The 15,390-nt window shown below is 44.5% G+C and overlaps 1 protein-coding gene across 3 annotated transcripts in view; it reads left to right on the top strand.

The window, feature by feature from the left end:
• LOC309565116 (oxidative stress-induced growth inhibitor 1-like) overlaps window positions 1-15,390 on the top strand; it is a 140,646-nt gene that overhangs the window by 95,848 nt on the left and 29,408 nt on the right. The window contains exon 1 of one of the 3 annotated variants that reach the window (XM_082269896.1): window positions 8,715-8,736. The exons of the other annotated variants lie outside the window; for them this stretch is intronic. The gene's annotated coding sequence lies outside the window, so the exon portion shown is untranslated. Of the gene's footprint in view, window positions 1-8,714; window positions 8,737-15,390 lie in introns of those variants that run through there. 3 annotated transcript variants of the gene reach the window in all.

Below are 15,390 nucleotides of genomic sequence, written 5' to 3'. Positions count from 1 at the left end.
TGGTTGGGCACCCTTGATCAGTAAGGCTGCATTCACATGTTTTTTCCTACTTTCTTTGCGCGTTTCTTGCGCAGCAGCATATTTATTTGAATGGGCTGCCCTACGCACAACAAAGTAGCTCCTGCACCCTTTTTGGCAGTGAGCCAAGCACGTTTTCACAAATGTGCAACTGTTACCCTCGTTTGGGGTGGCATTAAGAAATGATGGCACCGCAAATGCAATACATGTGTTTGCGTGTTTTTCGCACGCTTTTGGGAACATGGGCATAAACACGGGTTTGCAGCCTCGTTCCAGAGTCTGAGTGGAGGGATCAGTCTGTGAATGCAGCCTGAACCCCCACTACAACTTGGAGAGTGCCACTAGTAATGATAATGTAAAAATAGAAGAGGAAATTCTCCATGTAGAATGTTTCTTTTAGTTGGATTTATTCTTGGCCAAGACACGAACGCTGAGGAAGCTGAAATACAATTATTAGTAACTGGGGCTTTGGGACGTCAGCTTCTCCTGGATTACTTATGCTATGATGTTCCAGCCAGTTTCCTGCGTGAGTCTATGAGAAGTTTTTGGAATGCACTGCACTGGTGTCTCTAATTGGGTAACACATGGGATCCCCAAGCAACAGAAATAAAGTCAATAATGTTAAAAAGTAAGAAAATTCCAGGTGCAATGGGCTGCTGTCTATATTTGTGAGAGAATGGCAGGGGACCCTGGACGCATACAAAATGATGATGTCCAATCTTTATTAGACTGTATATATGGCTGGTGAAAGCTTATGATTGGCAAGTGTTATCATTAAAGAAAATTTAAATCAAACATTGCATTTTTCTGATATGTGCCTGCTGTACCATGTACTTGTATGAAAAGTATTCTATTCTCCTTGTATTGCTTCCTTTGTGGGAAATCCCTGGTGTTCCTGCCAGTCCCTCTGCTTTCCTATTAAAAACTGACCACACTAAACACGAGAACACAGCGTGGTCAGTTTCCTAGTTGTGCTGGGAACTCAGCCTGCTCTCCTCCAATGATCAGACTTTTCCCACCCGCCCCTGCACAGCCATTCACTGGCATAAACAGTGTGCTGCTATTTCTCCTCTCCTAGCTCTTATATAGCTGAGAACAAAGGGAATCACTTGTAACAAAAGGGGAAATAATATTTGTTTTTATATCTATACATAAATGTTTTACTTTTTTTTTCTATTTTAAACTTGATGGGTTGTCAAGGTGAGGGTTCACGTATACTTTAAGATTGCTAAATCATTTCTGCCTGTTAATGGTAAAGCTTCTCAGTATTATAATGATCATACATCATAAACGTGTGGCCTTTTACACAGTGCATATAAAAGATGCTGACTCCAAAGAAGGAAGTAGAATACACATTTCAAAATAGATGGCGTTTCCCATAGCTTCTTAAAAAAAAATAATAGTTTCTCTTTCGTTCATTTGTGGACACAGCTCCTGATCTTCTTAACCATTGGGTTATACTGCCACCTATAGGAGTAGGACACTAGGCAGAAAAAAAATCAACTGCCGGACTGGGCGACGGGCTTGATAATCTAGATCCAGTGGTCACCCCAGTCCAGCCAGCGAGCCCACGCAGATCTCAGCTACGTGCTAGGTTGGCCATGACATAGCCCCACTGGATGGGGGCTGGCCTGCGAGTTAAACGCCTCACAAGGTCGCATACGACTGGGTCTCGGCCCGAGTCGCTATATTTCGATGGCGAGGAGGTTCTGTCTGGAGCAGTGCCAGCACGGTTCCTAGTATGGTGAGTAGCTGCCTCCCCTCTCCCCCTGGAGGGTTTTCGAGTTGACGTGGGCTTCTCTTTGGGACGGTCAGACCCCCAGGTTCCCCTCCTTCCCATCAGGCATCCCCCCCTTCATTTTCCCCCCATCCTACCCCCCTCTCCATTTATGCTGGGGCTGTGTGGGGGGTTTGGTCCACCTTCTTGGGTGGGGGCAGGGTGCTATACTGGTGGGGGGGGTCGACCTGGTGGGGGCTCTTGCCAGGGCCCGCTGTCCTGCCCTTGTCCTTGAGGCCTTTGAGGCCTAGGGATCCCTCCTGGGAGCCTCGTGGTGCCGCAATTTTGCGGTAGCCAGTGTGCTTTATGCACGGCGGCCATGTTTGTGTAGTCCGGTCGGTGGCCATTTTGTGGTGGTATGCCATTGAAAATAGCAGCGACCATGACAGTGGAGCCCTGTGGGCAGAGATTTTGGCGGTGGGAGCCCCTCCTCATCCCCTGGTATTGACTCCTGAATCTTTTTACTTCCTGATCATCCCGCGTGGAGTGCAGATTATCCTGGTGGCTGCAGGTGCCTGTTTCTGCTGGGTGGTGAGTCTGGTAGGGTCCTCTTCCTCTCTGCTGAGGATCGCTTGGTGCTTTGTGCCTGGCAACCGGGTGGTGCTGCCAGTACAGTGGTAGTTGTCTCTTTGCAGTGTTTTACACTTTTTGTGGGGTCCCCCTGGTGACTCATGGGGTCTTTGGTGCACATCTCCCCACCTGATCCCCTCTCTGAGGCTGCAGGGGCCCTCTGGGTTCCAACCATTCATTCATGCACTGACGGTGGTCCTTTGTGTCCCGGGTGGAGGTGACTTTTCGGGGGAGGGGCTAGCAAAAAGTGCCCCCTAAATCATCTGTCTCATCAGATCCTGAATCTGATTCAGCCACCGCAGACGTGGCTCTCCCTGCTGGGTCTGGGACCATGCGCCGGGAATCCTCAGATGGTGAGGATGATTCCTCCACATCTGCAACCGCGCACGAAAAGGCGCTGGTGGAAGCACTGATTGTATCTGTGCGTGAGACCTTGAAGGTGGAGGACGCAGCTGCGATAAGGCGCAAGTTCCCTTTGGCACTCACAAGTCATCCATAGCGGCAAAGGAGTTTTTCTTTTCCCGCCTATTTTGACAGAATTGTTGCTAAAGAGTGGGGACGACCAAAGCGTCCCCTTGGGGTCCCTAAGCCCTTTACTAGGCGATACTCCTATGAGGAGTCCCTTTTTAAGAAGTGGACCCTCCGGTTTCCAGATTGAAAAAGGCAGCCATGATTTCGGTTGAAGAGTCCCTGGCCTTTAAGGATCTGGCTGACAGGAAGGCGGAGGCTGTGGCCTGCAGTATGTACACCATGCCTGGTTTGGCAGTGAGTCTAGTATTCAGCATTTCCCTGGTGTTGCAAACTCTGACTGAATGGACTAAGCTTTTACGCCATGACTTGAAGGGAGAACAGCTCCCCTCTGCCTTTGCTGAGCTGGCTGACAAGCTGGTCCAGGGGCTGCAGTTCATCTGTGATGCCTCTTTGGATGCGGCTCCCTAGTGGCTCGGCTCTCTGTTTCGGCAGTGGTCCTTCGGCGTGTCTTTTGGCATAAATGCTGGTCTGCAGACCAGACTTCTAAAGGCTTTGACTGATCTCCCCTTTCAAGGAGATTGTCTGTTTGGAGCTACCCTGGATGACATTATTAAAGGTCTCACAGGGGGAAAGAGTACCTTTCTTCTGCAGGCTACTAAGGGCCATGGAATCTCGCCGTGGGCCCTCCTTCTCGACTCGTAAGAAGTTTTTTTTGTCCCTCAGGGTGGACTGACAAGGGTTTAAAGCCTTTCAGGGCCTCCTCTGGAGGATTCAAACGAACCTGGTCTGGCAAGCCAAGAGCGGGCTTCTCTAGACCCGTGGACAAGGTGCTTCAGCATGAAGGTTCGCCCTCACCCGTATTTTGGAGGAGCGGCTACCTGGTTTTGACAGGTACCCACTCCCACTTCTGGCTGACTTCAGTCTGAATTTCAGCCCCCCTCCTCCTTCCCCTGCAGCTGGCCCATTCACAGAGCACAGCGCACTTCATGCATGCACAGTAGGGAACCACAAGGCTTCACTGCCGGTTCTCCATAGCGGAGATGGCGGCGGCAGCATCTGATAGCCGGCTCAAAAAGCTACGGTATTTGTAGATGCTGACTTATAATTTTTTCTGAAGGAGCCTGGAGCTCCGCTTTAAAATCCCTGCAACTGTGGGAATAGGGAATGAAAGCTCCAAAATGAGCTCTCATGACTGCTGGAGGGTGATCTGATCACACATAGCCCCAAGCCAGTGATGTGCGTACATTTCACATTCCTGTGCTTTATATTCATTTTCAGTATATCAAGGCATGAATTCTTGGCGGTATAGCTGGAGATTGTTGCATGAGTGAGCTTGTATATTTACATCCATTCGGTCGTATCTGACGTTTGGCATGCTCTCCAGCACCATGTCTGATACGCTTCAGAAACTTTTTTCGGAAGATTTTTTTTAAGCAAATTTTTTGCACAGTAGGTCTTTCCTCAGCCCTTTCCCAATTTTTTTTTTATTTCAGGTATTTAAATAGCACTTACAATTTATGCAGCACTTTCCATATTGTACATTAATATTAGTCCCTGAGCCCACACATACTATGATCCCTACATTACATGCTGCATGCTAAGGCCAATTTAGACAGGAGTCAGTCCAATTTACCAGTGATTGCCAAATTGATCGTAAAAAATGAGTACACACATATTAGGGCCCAATTACCTTCTGGTATGAACTTGTGGGAAGAAAAAAAACAGAATACCTAGGGGAAACCCACACAAGCACAGGGAGAACCTGCAAACTCCATTCAAATAAAGGCCTGTACACACAATAAGAAAATCGGAATTAAAAAGTTACTCAACATATGAAAATTTTCGTAAGCCAGAATACAACGTCGGAAGTGATTTCATGTGTTGAATTGTTATGTATGTATTCTTTCGTTTCTGAGCATGTGTAGTCTTGCTCTTACGATTTTTTTCGAATGAAAACTGTACTGATTAAATGAAAATCACATTATGTTTATGTAGGATAAACATTTTATAGCCTGTGCCTTCATTTTTTGTCGTCCAAAAAGTCAGAATCGGCTGTCGAAAGCACTATACTTTTGTACGACAAACGATCTGACTAATTTCTGATCGTTAGTATAGTGCTTTCGACAGCCGATTCTGACTTTTCGGATGACAAAAAATGAAGGCACAGGCTATAAAATTTTTATCCTACATGAACATAATGTGATTTTCATTTATTCAGTACAGTTTTCATTCGAAAAAAATCGTAAGAGCAAGACTACACATGCTCAGAAACAAAAGAATACATACATAACAATTCAACACATGAAATCACCTCCGAAGTTGTATTCTGTTGTACAAAAATTTTCGTATGTTGAGTAATTTTCACTTCGGATATGAAATTAGCATGCAACAAAAAATGGACAAATATTTGTTCAATCTCATCGTGTGTACATCCTGGAACCAAGGACCCCATTGCTTTAGGCCTCATTTACACAGGGGTACTATACCATACACCTGTGCATGGCTGTGTTTTCCCTCACAGGGATACATAGGTGTTCTGTGCATCCCTGTGTACTAAGTCCTATTGGATTTAGTTGGAACACAGCTGCAGGGACACAACCAGTGTCCCAATATGACCTCTATGTGGGTGCGTATGTGTGAAAGAAAATGCCTGCACAGGGATGCATGGAACCAGGGCAGCCATCAGAAATTTTGGGGCCCCTTACACAGCTTTAGGCCGGGCCTGACCACCAGGTTGCATCCTCCTCCTCTGCGGGGGCCTGTGAATGCATATGATTGACTTCTAGATTTCCAGGCGGTCCTAGCAACCAATAATTTTGACAGCGGTGGCCAGCGGTAGGATAGGAGTCAGGAGCCAGTGCAGCAGGTGTCACCAGAAGGTGTCGGGACTAGTTGTCAGTGTAGGGGAGGAAAGGAATAAAATAGGTGCCAACTTGGATCACGGGGCATCCCAAGGGACTGGGGCGCCTGGGCCCCCTACATCTGTATAGGCTGTACCCCCCTGATGGCAGCCCTGCATGGAACACCTGTGCATCCCCATGCAGGTAAACCTACTTTTTACATTTTTTTTTTTTTTTTAATGGCCTTAATACATACAGCTTTCAATTATTGTTCCTTTCGTGTGCAAGAAATGAGGATCCAAAAATGTGTCCACAAATTCAAAAACATAGAGAGCTGAGCAGTGATCCTACTTTTCATACACTCCTCTGGATCACAGATGAATAAAGTATGCGGGATAGAGAGAACAGAGTATGAATAATGGAGTCAGGGGGTGTGTGAGAATAAATACTACCTTGGTTCATTTAATCCATTTAAAATTGCTGTGTAGTATTCCGTTAAGGTATAATCTGAATTTACAATCAAGCAGTGATGAGGGAATATCTGGTCGGGTCACCGAATACCGACTATAATTATCATTTTGCTGTGTCATGGTGCTGTAGTGTTTACATGATAGTTAGACAATGGTGTAAGACAGTAAACTGTTTTGGTCCATGGTGATATCTGCAATCAGGCTGGGAGCTCAGGGTACATAGCTCTACTGGATCCAAAAGCTTTCACTTCAAAAATACACAGTTTAGTTATGGCTTTCAGGCTCCGTTTCCACTGGTGTGTCTTGTCATGCGCATGACAAGTCACATGACAAGAAAGTCACATAACAAGTCACAGCCCATTGATTTCAATGTCACCCGTTCCAATCTATGCAACTTAAAGTTGTGGCGACTTTGAAAAGGTGACTGCACTACTTTGATGCGACTTTTGATGTTACTTTGAGTCGGAGAGTGTAAAGTCAGATCAAAATTGCACTCAAAGTTGCACTCCAAATCATGCGACTTTAGCGTTGCACTAGTGGAAACGTAGCCTCAGAAGAATAAACATTTGCTGAGAGGGTATTGGATTATAATTTCATTTACTTAGTGCTCATTCTTATGTAGAGCAGCCCTTGTCACTCCTCTGAAAAGCAATCAACCATGGATATGGTGGTGGAGGTGATACATCACCTTCTCATCACCTGTTTTTACATGCCCATTCACACTACCGCGACTTGTCAGGCGACTGGTCAGCCTGACAAGTCGCGGTCCATGCAGTGCTACGGGAACCGTTCTAATAGGAGCGACTCAAGTCGTTCCGACTTAGAAAGTAGTTCCTGTACTACTTCAGGGCGACATCGGAGCGACTTGCATTGACATTCATTATATGAAGTCCGTGCAAGTCGCGCCGAAGTCGCGGTGCACGCGATTAGACAGGTTGCCCCCGAAGTCGTGCCGCGGTAGTGTGAACCGGCACTAAAAAGGACAAGCAGCTGCTTGCATTGCACACGGTTGCAGGGTTGTTGTAGTACGGCCCCATTAACTATAAAGCAATAGTAAAATCTCATCTCACTTCGCTCTGCAAATTAGGGCATAATGTGCTAGTATGCACCACAAGGCTTACCTGTAAAAGGGATCCCTCCAGTGGCACGCTGTCACCACTGACAGGGATTCCATCTTCACCTGATCTTCCTTCCGGGTTCAGGTGCTCCGTCCCTTTGAATGGCTGGGCCATGATGGTGTCAATCCCATGCATGTGCATTGGAGCCACGGTTACGACACATTTTCAATGGACAGCACACGCAAATGTGCCTTCCATTGAGAGCAGAGTGTGCATGCATCGGTTTGTGTACGCCCATTGTGGATTATTGGAATAGTTAGAGCTGTATAACCTAATGACAGATATTATGTGATGTTATATTATATAGTTACAGTAAAACCTTGGTTTGAGAGTAACTTGGTTTAAGAGCGCTTTGCAAGACAAGCAAAATTTTCAAATAAATTTTGACTTGATATACAAGCGATGTCTTGATATACAAGTAGCCTCAAGTCACAGCTGAGTATAAAAGAGAAGAGAGGCGCCTCTAAGTGTAGCAATATGGTTACATTTAATGAAGGTACAACTTTTAGCAATTCACATGGTTGATGAATGGAAGAGGCACATCTAAGGATTCAGGCATCCGGGGTAAAGCTGTCCACATAGACCATCCTCCACACCAACATCTACGTCATCCCTTCCATGCTGCCCCTCGCTTTCAGATCTCTTTACTGCAGGGTGGTCTTCCCGGTCAGGATTACAGACTGGCAGCCGGCGGTGCAGAAGATGGTCTATGTGGACAGCTTTACCCTGGATGCCTGCATACTTAGATGTGCCTGTTTTATTCATCAACCATGTGAGTTGCTACTTGTTGTACCTTCATTAAATGGAACCATATTGCTACACTTAGAGGCGCCTCTCTTCTCTTTGATACTCTATAGCTCCTGCTGGATTTTGCTTCTAATCCCCTTATGGAAGTGGCTATTTGTGGATGGACATTTTATGCAACCTATCGCAATGCTATAATCTTTTTATATGGACTATAAACTGAAGGACTTATGAATAAATGGTTGTGGAACGAATCATTTGAGTTTCCATTATTTCTTATGGGGAAATGCGCTTTGATATAAGAGTGCTTTGGATTACAAGCATGCTTCCGGAACGAATTATGCTCGCAATCCAAGGTTTTACTGTATTACTCTTACCAAATAGTATTGAGTCACTGATTGCAGCATAATAATCCAGCAATACTGTACAGTTCTATAATGACATGCTATCTTTGAAGCACATTACATCATATATGCTCTTTTGTGGTTTTTTTTTTAGACTTTTGTTGCTTAAGGTGCGTGTTTACTTTACTGTACAGGACTTGGACTTGCAGATTCAGAGGCGTGGTGCATGTGCGACTTGGCACTATCAGGAGGCTGCGGAGACAGCTGCACGTACGCTGTATTTACAAACTCTGAGCAGTAGCGTGCTCTCTGGAACACGTGCGGGTCATGTGATTGGGTGTGACGGCACAACTTTGTGTACAGCCTAATGATTAACAGAAGGAGGTTGATATGCAGAGGTTGTTTCGTTACTATGTCTAAAAAAATAACTGTGTGATAGGCCACTTATCGCTGCTTTTATTAGCCTCTACAATTGGAAAGAAAAAAAAAATGTTATGACCTGGGAGCTGTACTGACAAGGAATGGAAAACGTATGCATGTATTGGGGCATTGTGGCCGATTTGCAAACGCACAATCCTGATCGCATCTGTCTGTGCCCAGGGTCGCTCATCCACCCCTAACCATAGGCAGCTGCTGGGTGTGCATAAAACAGCGACGACTCCTCTTAGGCTGAGTTCACACTGACTAGCAATAAAATGTAGGGAAAATGGATGAACAGTTGCATCTATTTTATGCGTGTTTTAACGCGTGATGACTTGCATTGAGGCATGTTTTGGCGTGATTATGGATAATCTTGCGAGCTACTATGCGATTTAATATAGATTCCGCTGCCTGCACTAATCACTCCCCTTGTGGTAAGTGTGTATAAAATGATAAAATGTATAAAAGTTAAATTAAAATACAGTGAATACATAAAAATGTGATATTGTAAAACAATAAATGAATTATATATACATTAGTGTTAAATTATACATTATCATCCGTCTATAAATTCCATAAGGTGACTTGCATTATTTACATCATTTGCAAGTCACCTTATGGAATATATACACGGATGATAATGTATAATTTAACACTAATGTATATATAATTCTTTTATTGTTTTACAATATCACATTTTTATGTATTCACTGTATTTTAATTTCATTATAGGGGCCACAATTTTATACATTTTACCATATTTTGACACGCATTTTTTAATGCGCGTTAAAATGCACTACATTATGCAGGATTTCCTGTGACATCACAACCTGTGAATCACAAAATAAATGACAAAACAAACTTTTTTTTCTTGAATTGTGCTGCGTTGACTTGAGTTTTACACTTGTTGACCTGCGCTGCTTAAAATGCATACGGCCAGCGCGGCAACAAGGCCCACAGGGAGACCCCGCCAGCCCTCCTACACCATCCTGCTGCAGGAAGCCCTGGAGGAACCGACCGAGCCCCCCCCCCCGCGCGCGCACGATCAACCGAGCGATGCGGATGGTGCACCCCCTGGCCTCCCATGCGGCCTGCAAATGAGGTCCCAGCTCCAGGTAGGCCCAATCAGTCATGGGGGGGTTGCACAACAGGACAGAGGGAAACCCGGGAGTGTGAGGGTCTGACCATCCCAGGGAGGGGCCCGCGTCCACCCCAGAATCCGCCAGGGAAGAGGGGTGGGAACGTTTACTCACCGTACCGGGAACACAGGCAGGCGCCATCTCCTGTCAGTACCCCTCTCCGCCGAAGTGGGGCGGCTGTCGGGCAAATAGGAACGCTGCGCAATAGGCCTAGACCCTGTCGTGTGCGATCTTGCGAGACGTTTCACTCGCAGGGCGAGTCCCCGTCCAGTGGGACTATGTCGCGGCCGACCCAGCACGGAACTAAGGTCTGCACGTGCTTGCTGGCCAGACTGGGGTGACCACTGGATCTGGATTATCCAGCTCAGATCCGGCATAGTTGCTTGAAGATCTCACAGGAAAAAAATCAGGAGAAAAAGCTAATAAAAAACCATCTACATAAAAAAATACTTTTTATGCCAGGACCAGAGATCCCAGCAAGGAACTAGGTCCTTACTCCTGACTAGGCAGATTAAAACTGACATCCTATGCAGGAAGAGAGAGGGTGTACCCTCCGGGACTGCCCATAGGCATAGCCAGAACTTTTTTTCTGCCTAGTGTCCTACTCCTGTAGGGGGCAGTAAAGCCCTACTGAAATGCATCAGAGGACTGTGTCCGTCAATGAACTTAAGAGAAAAGGATTTTATGGTAAGTCAAAAATCCATTTTTTGTTTCTTGAATTACGCTGCGCTGACTTGAGTTTTACACTCGTTGACCCGCGTTGCATAAAATTCACAGCAACCAATCACATTTTATCCAGAACAGGCAGAGGTGTTTTCTAGCTGTGAAGTGGCCTTGCAGTTTACACATGCCTTTGCAAATGTGCTAATTAAACCCCTGTTTTTAAAGCATACTGTTAGACAGGTTAATTCGGTTGGTAAGCAAACTGGTTGATGAATTGAGCTGGGAATCTTTTCTGTTTTTGCCTCGCATGCGTTGCCCTTCCATGTGCTCTTTGCTATAAAGGCCAGTTATAGGTGGGAGTCGGTTAAAAGAGCGCCTAACATCAGCGAAAGAATCCCACTTGGATCAAAAGATTGTCGTTTTGGCAGCAGAACATGTTAAAGCCAACGCGTTTCGGGGGAACGGAGACTCCCCCTTCTTCAGGGAGTAAATTTTGCTATTCAGATCTGCAACCGACAGCATAACGTTATAAAGTTATAAGGGCAGGGGCCATTTTGTTTGGTGTTTTCTAATTTTTCTGGGTTAAATACATGCTAAACACATTTTTTTTCCCTTTTTACGTAAGATTTTTTCCGTCTGTGCTGGTGTATATGTGACATGTAGGAGCTGATTCACTAGGTAAATAGTCTGTTTACTTTGCAAGCATTTTCCCTTAGGGTCCATTCACACTAGCGCGACTTGTCAGGCGTCTTGGTCGCCTGACAAGTCGCGGTCGGTCGCCTGCCATTGATTAGCACAGGACCCTTTCTAATAGGAGCGACACAAGTCGCTCCGACTTAGAAAAAGGGTCCTGTACTACTTTCGGGCGACCTGGAGGCGACTTGCATTGACTTCAATCAATTATATGAAGTCCGTGCATGTCGCACCGTGCACCGCGACTTCAAAGGTCGCCCCAGCAAGTCGTGTCGCCCCTGTCTGAATGGGCTCTTAATTTAGTAAATGTAGGGAAAAATCACTTTACAAACAATTCCCAATCACATGCAAGAAAAAATAAAAATTTTGTTTAGATTGGATGATTTAAGTCAGCAGAGCATCACAGCGTTCACTAAGCTAAGGCAAATTCCCTTGCAAAGTGAACAGCCTTTAGTAAATCAGGCCATAAAGTCTGTGTTAGCACAGTAGAAATGCAGTAGCAACAGCAACCAATCTCCAGAACATCAAGAGGAATTCTTTGTTATGTTATTGCTATGTTATTATCTATATGAATAATGGAGGTCTATGTCACTTAAAAATCCTCCCATCCAGCCACTGGATAGGCTTGTAAAGCTAATGTGAGCTTGTCAGTAATTTCTATGGGGAAAGAAGAGAAGTGTCAGTAAAGAATGAATGCATTTGGCCACATTTAATAAGGCTGCGTGTATTCGAGATCAGAGAGACTTTCGGAAAATGGTAATTTTAATGCAGCGCTATTTATATTTCTCCCCAATTTCATTAATTTGAAACAAAAGGCAGTCTAGCATATTCTGCGCAGATAGCGGATCATCGGGACTTTGTAATAGAATACAGGAGACGAGATAAAATAAGGGAATATTCCAGAGCGATAACACATGACTGCCTTAGTTATGGAATGTTACTGGTAATGACCGGCAGACAAAGTTGGGTAATAGGACATATACAGCCAAAGTTCATTGTTCATTGTGCCATCACTGTCTATGGGTACAGTGTTAGAACTGAGTGTTTTCTTTGTCAAACATTAATTTTCCACTTTTATAATGACTGACAGTTAAAGCTTTGTGACATGTAATGTATCTTATCTTTATAGCACATAGAATTGATCTTATCACAAATACTATACTGGACAGATTAATTACCATGGAACTGAAATGTTGATTGGAAATGATGATTTAACACATAACTCTCGTTTTCAAGCACCTGTCATGGCCACTGTCTATTTTTTTACACAATTTTTACTGTTGAGTCAACACTTGGTGTACTCCGAGCTATGTATCAGTTTAATTTGAGCTTGTCAGTCAATTTAAGCACTTAGGGGTTTATTTATAAATCATTCATTGGACGAATGCCACAAGCATTCGTCCAGGCTGCTCAGATTTTCCCTGTATTTTCTCTACTATGACCACCTATGCTCTTCAGCTCCATCTAGTGTCCAAAATACCATATTTCTCTTCTGTTCATTAACAGGCACAGCTCCTGATCTTCTTAACCATTGGGTATACTGCCCCCTACAGGAGTAAAAACCCCTTAAAAAGTCGGAACAGGGCCATCACCCGTAAAGTAAAAGGTCTTGCACCGCCCCAAAAAGAGCCTGTAAGCGGATGCACGTCGGAAAGGAAGAACCTTACCGGAGGGTAAGAACGAAACTCGAGCTTGTAGCCGGACCGAATGACCTTGTGGACCCACCTGTTCTTTTACCAGGACCAGAGATTCCAGCAAGGAACTCGGTCCTTACTCCTGACCTGTAGCAGAGAGAGGAAGTATACCCCCTGGGACTGCCCATAGGAGTAGCCAGACTTTTTTTCTGCCTAGTGTCTTATTCCTGTAGGGGGCAGTATAACCTAATGGTTAAGAAGATCAGGAGCTGTGTCCGTCAATGAACATCAGAGAAATGGATTTTACTGTAAGTCAAAAATACCATTATTTTCCTAAAATACCTCAATCAGAAAATATACCTCTTTGTTGGCCACTAGATGGAGCCGACAACCATAAAAAGTCATCCAACAAATGCTTTATATATATAAATCCCTTAGGCTGCATTCACACTTGAGCGTAGCGTTTTTTACCGCGATTTTACCGCCATTTTTGTCAGGCGTTTTTCATTGACATCTATCAAAAACGCTGGTAATCAGCCCAAAAAGAAGCTCATGTACTTTTTTCAGCTACAGGCGTTTTGCAAAACGCTCAGATGTGAACAGGGGCCATTTAAATGAATGGGGTTTTACTTGTTGGGCGTTTTGGAAGTGTTTCTTTTGAGCGTTTTTGGAGCTGAAAACGCCCAGGTGTGAATGGAGCCTTAGCCCTCACTTAGACTGGAAATCGCAAGATGCTATTATATTTGTTCGCTAAAAAAATCCTAGCAGTGTGCCTCTCTGAAAGCCCTGTAAACAGGCTTTTTCTCCAAAGCAGTTAACGTTAGCCTGGTAAGCACATAAAAAAAGGAGCCTGAGCTTCAACTACGGTTTAGAAATAGTACCTATAAATCATACTACAGTCATTTCAAATATATAGTTCTCGCTTAGCGTAGACACCTCAAGATGCTATTAAATTTTAGTCAAAAAAATACTCCCATCAATGCTAATCACTAATTACATTGTAAACAGACTTTTTCAACAATGCAGTTAATGTTAGCCTGGTAAACACGTGTAAAGGAGCCTGGAGCGCCATCTACTGGCTGGAAATAGTAAATACAAATTATTCATATACAATATTTCATAGAGACCCGGCTGCTTATCCTTGATTTGATTTGGGGACATTATAATCTACCTAACCGGAGGGATTTTGTGTGTACGACAGGAAGTCAAAGCCATGTTATGGTCTCTCTGAAGGGACCAGATGAAAATTCTATCACCATACAGGCATTGTGGGGGGGGGGGGGGCAGGGCCACAATCAAAGGGACTGATGTTCCTATTTAGGAAAACATACTTAGACCAGAGTATAGTGTCACTATAAGGACTCTAGAGAGTGACAGTAAATGAAGGCATTCACATTTATTGGAGATCATATGTAAACCATATCAGGATGGCAGTTTTTGAGTGACAGCTGCATTCTTAAACCCATTCAGACAATCCGTTCTTGTGGTTCATGAATCGGGGGCCGGCAGGGTTGTAGAAGGTAGTATACTGTGCAGGGGCCCCTTAGGTGACGTTCATGAATAGCATTGTACAGCTGGCTGGGTGGGGTGACCGCGCTGCTTATCTCTGTGTTCCCATTCATCTGCCAGGCAGTCAACAGAATACTCCTCTTTATCATACACTTACATTATAATGAACAACGATGTGAAGGGAACCTCTCAAGATATAAATATAGTAGCTGCCATTTCTGACTTTTTTATTTTAAGATACAACCTCCATATTCTTTTTTTTTTTTTTTTTTTTTTTAGCATCGCTACTCAGCAATTTACTGACCCAGAAATGTATGTACTATACTGTACATATCAAGAGTGCTGACACTTCATTGGTTGCATGCTTATTCTGGGTTGTAGTAAGAATATAATGATGGCAGCTCCGGAGCATGCACATTCTAAAATAAGTCAGCAACTGTTATTGTTCTGTTCTGAAATCTGATCAGTGTCTTTCAGCCTCTTATAGTCAGGGCTTTTTTTCAGCGGGAACGTGGGGGAACGCAGTTCCGGCACCTCCAGCACTGAATGTATGCCATGGTAAGGGGTGCTGGAGGGTCTACTGATGCTGGGGGATCTATTGATCCTGGAGGGGATCTATTTTTGCACGGCAATCTATTGTTGCTGGTGGAGGATCTTTTGATACTGGGAATTAATTGTTGCTGGAAGGGATGATCTACTGTTTAGGGAGGGGTCTACTGTTGCTGGCTGCTACAGAGTCTATTGATGTTGGCTGCTGGGAGATCTTTTGCTGCTGCTGGGGGGGGGGGAGTCTATTGCTGCTGGCTGTTGGGGGGATCTATTTTATTGCTTTTCTTGTTATCATAACCAAATTCCATACATTCCACTGCAAAATTATACTTGGCTCTATATTCTCTAAAAGGGACTGTACTGGAAGCTGGGTAGGGGGTGGATTCAAGGGTTGGTGCTCGGAGGTGGGTAAGGGTGGAACCAAGGGTTAG

Source organism: Pelophylax lessonae (assembly GCF_965119305.1).
Source record: "Pelophylax lessonae genome assembly, chromosome: 10".
In the NCBI taxonomy this organism is placed as follows: Eukaryota; Metazoa; Chordata; class Amphibia; order Anura; family Ranidae; genus Pelophylax; species Pelophylax lessonae.
This window is presented reverse-complemented; position numbering and strand designations above follow the sequence as displayed.